We start from the raw sequence: 7,493 nt of genomic DNA on the forward strand, positions 1-7,493 counted from the left end.
CTCTGGGAAAACAAGCATTTCAGACAGAGGGAACACAAGCAGAGGCCTTAAGTTCAACTGTACCTGGTGGGTTTGAGAAATAGAAAAGAACTTGTTGTTGTAGCAGTGTAAACAAGTGACCTACTAATATTTTAAATATCTTTCTTCATGTGTTGCTTGTTTTCAAGACTAAACGCTGATATACCTTAGAAACATTAGTATACATGGTTCACACCTTAGTTTTCTTCTAGAGCTTAGCTGAAAGCCTCATAAATACAAAGTGCTCAAGAGTTGCCTAGAGATAAGTAGACATAATGAGCGAATAAACAAAGGAACTAATGAATGATGCGTAATCTAAGGCCAGTGATACTTAACAGGTTCAGAGCCTTTGCACTTGCCGTTTAGCCTGGAATGCTATTGACCTACATACCCACATGACCACTGCCCTGAGTTCTTTTGGGTCCTTATTTACATATCACTTCTCAGTGGTGCCTCACCGAAACTCTAAATCTATAATTAACCAAACAACAGAAATAAGCAAAGCAAGACCAAAAAGGCTGACTAATGGCTTCTACTGACGCTTCTGAATCAGAAAATCTTGGCATTGTTGCACAATTTTCTAGCAAGCTGATTCTGGAGGCAGAAGGAACGCTAGAAAAAGACACAGCATAGACAACTTCCTATCCTTCCACTGCGAAGGTCATGTAAATGTGTCTCATCAGTTATGAGGAACTTCAGAATATTTATTAGGTGGTGGGTTATGTCTGTAATACACTGACAGGCATGATCCAATTTTCTCAAATGCAAACCTGTCATCCCATGACAAATCGGTGGGCTTGGGGTATTTTTCAGTGTGGCTTCAAGGGATCTAAATACAAAATTTTTCATTCGTCTCTTATATGCCATATACATATATTTTCAGCCTCTCTAATGAAACTTGTATCTGCTAACCTGACATCAACCATGTCTCTCCCTCGATAACATTTCAGAAAGAGAAACAACTACTGGATTTAACAGAAAGGGGATAGGCAAAGAATGTAAATTTCTTAATAAAATCTCAGTTGCAGTGCTCTTGTGTAAGGTCCCCACTGAAAGCAAAGTTAGCTCTCATTTGTTGAATCATTGCCACATCTGGCTCTGTTTTCATCTCATTGAAATGGAAGCTTCATGAAAGAAAGCTTTAAATTCTGAAAATTGTTTTCCTTGCAATGTGCATTAAGGAAACTTGTTCCATAAGCACATCTGGTTCCATCACAGCACGCTGTGAGAAGAATCTATACATTATCTCAATGCCCCAACATTAAAACTTTTGAGATGCTCTTCCTTCACTAAAAATATCCAAGGACAGCTCGTGTCAATATCTCCAAACCCTTTAAGCCATCGTGTTATCCTGGGATGCACACTGTATTGTTTTTCTTGTGGTTTATCATCAAGGCTTACAAGAAGGCTGAGAATGCTGCTCTGCTTTCTTAAGTATGTAGAGTGAACCATTATTCAACAGATGCTACAAAGCACTCACTGATCTCCAAGGTATTTAACACATAGGAGAAAGCCAAAATCTTGCCTATCGTCATACATTATAAAATCCCTAGTTTACATCATTGTTTATAGGCTCCTCTATTTTACCACCCTGAAAAGTGTATCTCTCAATTATAAATCCACTGCAAGAAAAATCATGGGCTAGAAACTTCCATGGAATAGTTCTCTATACACACTAATACGACAGCATATCCCTACCTTTCCAAGATCTATTTTATGACTAAAAGTTATTTTCAATAAATCTGTTTTTACATTAAGGCAAATATACCACACATGGGAAAATTATTCATCTTTATTTTTATTCATTGCAAGTACTTAGCCCTAAAAAATTGAAATAGGTGTTGTAAATTTCAAAGAAATGTTTTAAGTGACTTAATAGGTGTACGAGTTATTTAAAACTGGAAGATAATTTCATTTGGAAAGAAAATTGAAATGATCAGACATATAAGAAAGTGAAATCTTATGAGGGGTTTATAGAGGGATAAAGTAAAATTTTTGAGAAGAGTTAAATATATTTTTTAGATTTGATTCTTAAAAGTTACAATAGCAAAAAACCTTAAGATAAATTTTCAACTTCTATATACGTTTTCATTTATCAACATTTCTTTTAAAATATTTCTACTTCTCACCTTATTCCTGAAACTTTAAAAGTTTAAATAACAAAATTAATTTTATCAAATATTAATTATGTAATACCAAATATTCATTCAGAATGAAGAAATAATCATTGAATCATGCTGAAGTCTTCATAAATTTCTCCTAACACATCCAGTTATAGAATATGGTTTTCTGATATACTATTTTCGTAAGATATCATTAAAATGTTAATTACTAAATGAAATAGAACTAAATAAACTTAGGGTAAGTATTTCATGTTCAATTTCTACAAAATAAGGTAAGTACATTTTCCCAATGCCAATATAAAGGCAAACCCTCATGAATATTCAGGTTGAAAAACTTTACAGATATTTACAACTTAAAGCTATTTCAGGTGAGCTGCTCTGTAAGCACACTAGCCAATATATGTGATAGGTGTTTAAGCCAGGGTTTAGGTACCTTAGCAACTTCTTTCCCTTTTTACTCATTTAAAGCAATATTATTTAAGTACCTCTTAAGTACTTCTTGGAGACAGGGATCAAGACCATCCCCATGGAAAAGAAATGCAAAAAAGCAAAATGGCTGTCTGGGGAGGCCTTACAAATAGCTGTGAAAAGAAGACAAGCGAAAAGCAAAGGAGAAAAGGAAAGATATAAACATCTGAATACAGAGTTCCAAAGAATAGCAAGAAGAGGTAAGAAAGCCTTCTTCAGTGATCAATGCAAACAAATAGAGGAAAACAACAGAATGGGAAAGACTAGAGATCTCTTCAAGAAAACCAGAGATACAAAAGGAACATTTCATGCAAAGATAGGCTCGATAAAGGACAGAAATGGTATGGACCTAACAGAAGCAGAAGATATTAAGAGGTGGCAAGAATACACAGAAGAACTATACAAAAAAGATCTTCAAGACCAAGATAATCACGATGGTGTGATCACTCACCTAGAGCCAGACATCCTGGAATGTGAAGTCAAGTGGGCCTTAGAAAGCATCACTAGGAACAAAGCTAGTGGAGGTGATAGAATTCCAGTTGAGCTATTCCAAATCCTGAATGATGATGCTGTGAAAGTGCTGCACTCAATATGCCAGCCAATTTGGAAAACTCAGAAGTGGCCACAGGACTGGAAAAGGTCAGTTTTCATTCCAATCCCAAAGAAAGGCAATGCTAAAGAATGCTCAAACTACCGCACAATTGCACTCATCTCACACGCTAGTAAAGTAATGCTCAAAATTCTCCAAGCCAGGCTTCAGCAATATGTGAACCATGAACTTCCTGATGTTCAAGCTGGTTTTAGAAAAGGCAGAGGAACCAGAGATCAAATTGCCAACATCTGCTGGATCATGGAAAAACCAAGAGAGTTCCAGAAAAACATCTATTGCTGCTTTATTGACTATGCCAAAGCCTTTGACTGTGTGGATCACAATAAACTGTGGAAAATTCTGAAAGACATGGGAATACCAGACCACCTGATCTGCCTCTTGAGAAATCTGTATGCAGGTCAGGAAGCAATAGTTAGAACTGGACATGGAACAACAGACTGGTTCCAAATAGGAAAAGGAGTACATCAAGGCTGTATATTGTCACCCTGTTTATTTAACTTCTATGCAGAGTACATCATGAGAAACGCTGGGCTGGAAGAAACACAAGTTGGAATCAAGATTGCCGGGAGAAATATCAATAACCTCAGATATGCAGATGACACCATCCTTATGGCAGAAAATGAAGAGGAACTAAAAAGCCTCTTGATGAAGGTGAAAGTGGAGAGTGAAAAAGTTGGCTTAAAGCTCAACATTCCGAAAACGAAGATCATGGCATCCGGTCCCATCACTTCATGGGAAATAGATGGGGAAACAGTGGAAACAGTGTCAGACTTTATTTTTGGGGGCTCCAAAATCACTGCAGATGGTAACTGCAGCCATGAAATTAAAAGATGCTTACTGCTTGGAAGGAAAGTTATGACCAATCTAGATAGCATATTCAAAAGCAGAGACATTACTTTGCCAATAAAGATCCGTCTAGTCAAGGCTATGGTTTTTCCTGTGGTCATGTATGGATGTGAGAGTTGGACTGTGAAGAAGGCTGAGCACAGAAGAATTGATGCTTTTGAACTGTGGTGTTGGAGAAGACTCTTGAGAGTTCCTTGGACTGCAAGGAGATCCAACCAGTCCATTCTGAAGGAGATCAGCCCTGGGTGTTCTTTGGAAGGAATGATGCTAAAGCTGAAACTCCAGTACTTTGGCCACCTCATGCAAAGAGTTGACTCATTGGAAAAGACTCTGATGCTGGGAGGGATTGGGGGCAAGAGGAGAAGGGGACAGAGGATGAGATGGCTGAATGGCATCACTGACTCAATGGACATGAGTCTGAGTGAATCTCGGGAGTTAGTGATGGACAGGGAGGCCTGGTGTGCTGCGATTCATGGGGTTGCGAAGAGTCAGACACAACTGAGCAACTCATCTGATCTGATCTAAGTACTTCTTAGTACCTCTTAGTTCTAGTCACTGTGCTAACCAAGTATATTGGTAAAACAGACTAAGAAGGTCACATCCCTCAAGGAATTAACCTTCTAGTGAGAAAGGGGAGACAGTGGAAAAAACAAAGCAACTGCAGGTAGTAATGAAGGCCATGAAGAAGTAAAACAGTGTTCTAAAACAGAGACTTACTAAAAGGGCTCACAGCACTTTAGAGCCAGTGATCCCAGAAGATGACATTTGAAAGGAGAGCTCCACAATGATAACGAGCCCCACACTTCCCACAAAAAGAAAAAGGATATAGAAGCAAAGTGTTTTAGATACAGTTCAGTTCAGTCGCTCAGTCCTGTCTGACTCTTTGCGACCCCATGAATCACAGCACACCAGGCCTCCCCGCCCATCACCAACTCCCGGAGTTCACTCAAACTCATGTCCATCAAGTCGGTAATGCCATCCAGCCATCTCATCCTCTGTCATCCCTTTCTCCTCCTGCCCCCAATCCCTTCCAGCATCAGAGTCTTTTCCAATGGCCAAAGTATCGGAGTTTCAGCCTCAGCATTGGTCCTTCCAATGAACGCCCAGGACTGATCTCCTTTAGGATGGACTGATTGGATCTCCTTGCAGTCCAAGGGACTCTCAAGAGTTTTCTCCAACACCACAGTTCAAAAGCATCAATTCTTCAGCACTCAGCTTTCTTCATAGTCCAACTCTCACATCCATACATGACCAGTGGAAAAACCATAGCCTTGACTAGACGAACCTTTGTTGGCAAAGTAAAGTCTCTGCTTTTGAATATGCTATCTATGTTGCTCATAACTTTCCTTCCAAGGAGTAAGCGTCTTTGTATTCATGGATGCAATCACCATCTGCAGTGATTTTGGAGCCCAAAAATATAAAGTCTGACACTGTTTCCACCGTTTCCCCATCTATTTCCCATGAAGTGATGTGACCAGATACCATGATCTTTGTTTTCTGAATGTTGAGCTTTAAGCCAACTTTTTCACTCTCCTCTTTCACTTTCATCAAGAGGCTCTTTGGTTCCTCTTCACTGTCTGCCATAAGGATGGTGTCATCTGCATATCTGAGGTTATTGATATTTCTCCCGGCAATCTTGATTCCAGCTTGTGCTTCTTCCAGCCCAGCGTTTCTCATGACGTACTCTGCATAGAAGTTAAATAAGCAGGGTGACAATATACAGCCTTGATGTACTCCTTTTCCTATCTGGAACCAGTCTGTTGTTCCATGTCCTGTTCTAACTGTTGCTTCCTGACCTTCATATAGGTTTCTCAAGAGGCAGGTCAGGTGGTCTGGTATTCCCATCTCTTTCAGAATTTTCCACAGTTTATTGTGATCCACACAGTCAAAGGCTTTGGCATAGTCAATAAAGCAGCAATAGATGTTTTTCTGGAACTCTCTTGGTTTTTCCATGATCCAGCAGATGTTGGCAATTTGATCTCTGGTTTCTCTGCCTTTTCTAAAACCAGCTTGAACATCTGGAAGTTCACAGTTCACGTATTGCTGAACTCTGGCTTGGAGAATTTTGAGCATTACTAGCGTGTGAGATGAGTGCAAATGTGCCAATTCTTTGGGATTGGAATGAAAACTGACCTTTTCCAGTCCTGTGGCCACTGCTGAGTTTTCCTAATTTGATATATTGAGTGCAGCACTTTCACAGCATCATCATTCAGGATTTGAAATAGCTTAACTGGAATTCCATCACCTCCACTAGCTTTGTTCATAGTGATGCTTCCTAAGGCCCACTTGACTTCACATTTCAGGATCTCTGGCTCTAGGTGAGTGATCACACCATCGTGATTATCTGGGTCATGAAGGTCTTTTTTGTACAGTTCTTCTGTGTATTCTTGCCACCTCTTCTTAATATCTTCTGCTTCTGTTAGGTTCATCCCATTTCTGTCCTTTATCGAGCTCATCTTTGCATGAAATGTTCCCTTGGTATCTCTCATTTTCTTGAAGATATCTCTATTCTTTCCCATTCTGTTGTTTTCCTCTATTTCTTTGCATTGATCTCTGAGGAAGGCTTTCTTATCTCTCCTTGCTATTCTTTGGAACTCTGTATTCAGATGTTTATATCTTTCCTTTTCTCCTTTGCTTTTCGCTTCTCTTCTTTTCACAGCTATTTGCAAGGCCTCCCCAGACAGCCATTTTGCTTTTTTGCATTTCTTTTCCATGGGGATGGTCTTGATCCCTGTTTCCTGTACAATGTCACGAACCTCCGTCCATAGTTCTTCAGGCACTCTATCTATCAGATCTAGTCCCTTAAATCTATTTCTCACTTCCACTGTATAATCATAAGTGATTAGATTTAGGTCATACCTGAATGGTCTAGTGGTTTTCCCTACTTTCTTCAATTTAAGTCTGTATTTGGCAATAAGGAGTTCATGATCTGAGCCACAGTCAGCTCCCAGTCTTGTTTTTGCTGACTGTATAGAGCTTCTCCATCTTTGGCTGCAAAGAATATAATCAATCTGATTTTGGTGTTGACCATCTGGTGATGTCTATGTGTAGAGTCTTCTCTTGTGTTGTTGGAAAAGGGTGTTTGCTATGACCAGTGTGTTTTCTTGGCAAAACTGTATTAGCCTTTGCCCTGCTTTATTCTGTACTCCAAGGTCAAATTTGCCTGTTACTCCAGGTGTTTCTTGACTTCCTACTTTTGCATTCCAGTCCCCTATAATGAAAAGGACATCTCTTTTGGGTGTTAGTTCTAAAAGGTCTTGTAGGTCTTCATAGAACCATTCAACTTCAGCTTCTTAAGTGTTACTGGTTGGGGCATAGACTTGGATTACTGTGATACTGAATGGTTTGCCTTGGAAACGAACAGAGATCATTCTGTCATTTTTGAGTAGAAAGAGACTTGATACAAATTTAGCATATTTGAAAAGATT

The sequence above is a fragment of the Bos indicus genome, chromosome 7 (assembly GCF_029378745.1).
Source record: "Bos indicus isolate NIAB-ARS_2022 breed Sahiwal x Tharparkar chromosome 7, NIAB-ARS_B.indTharparkar_mat_pri_1.0, whole genome shotgun sequence".
Classification (NCBI taxonomy): Eukaryota; Metazoa; Chordata; class Mammalia; order Artiodactyla; family Bovidae; genus Bos; species Bos indicus.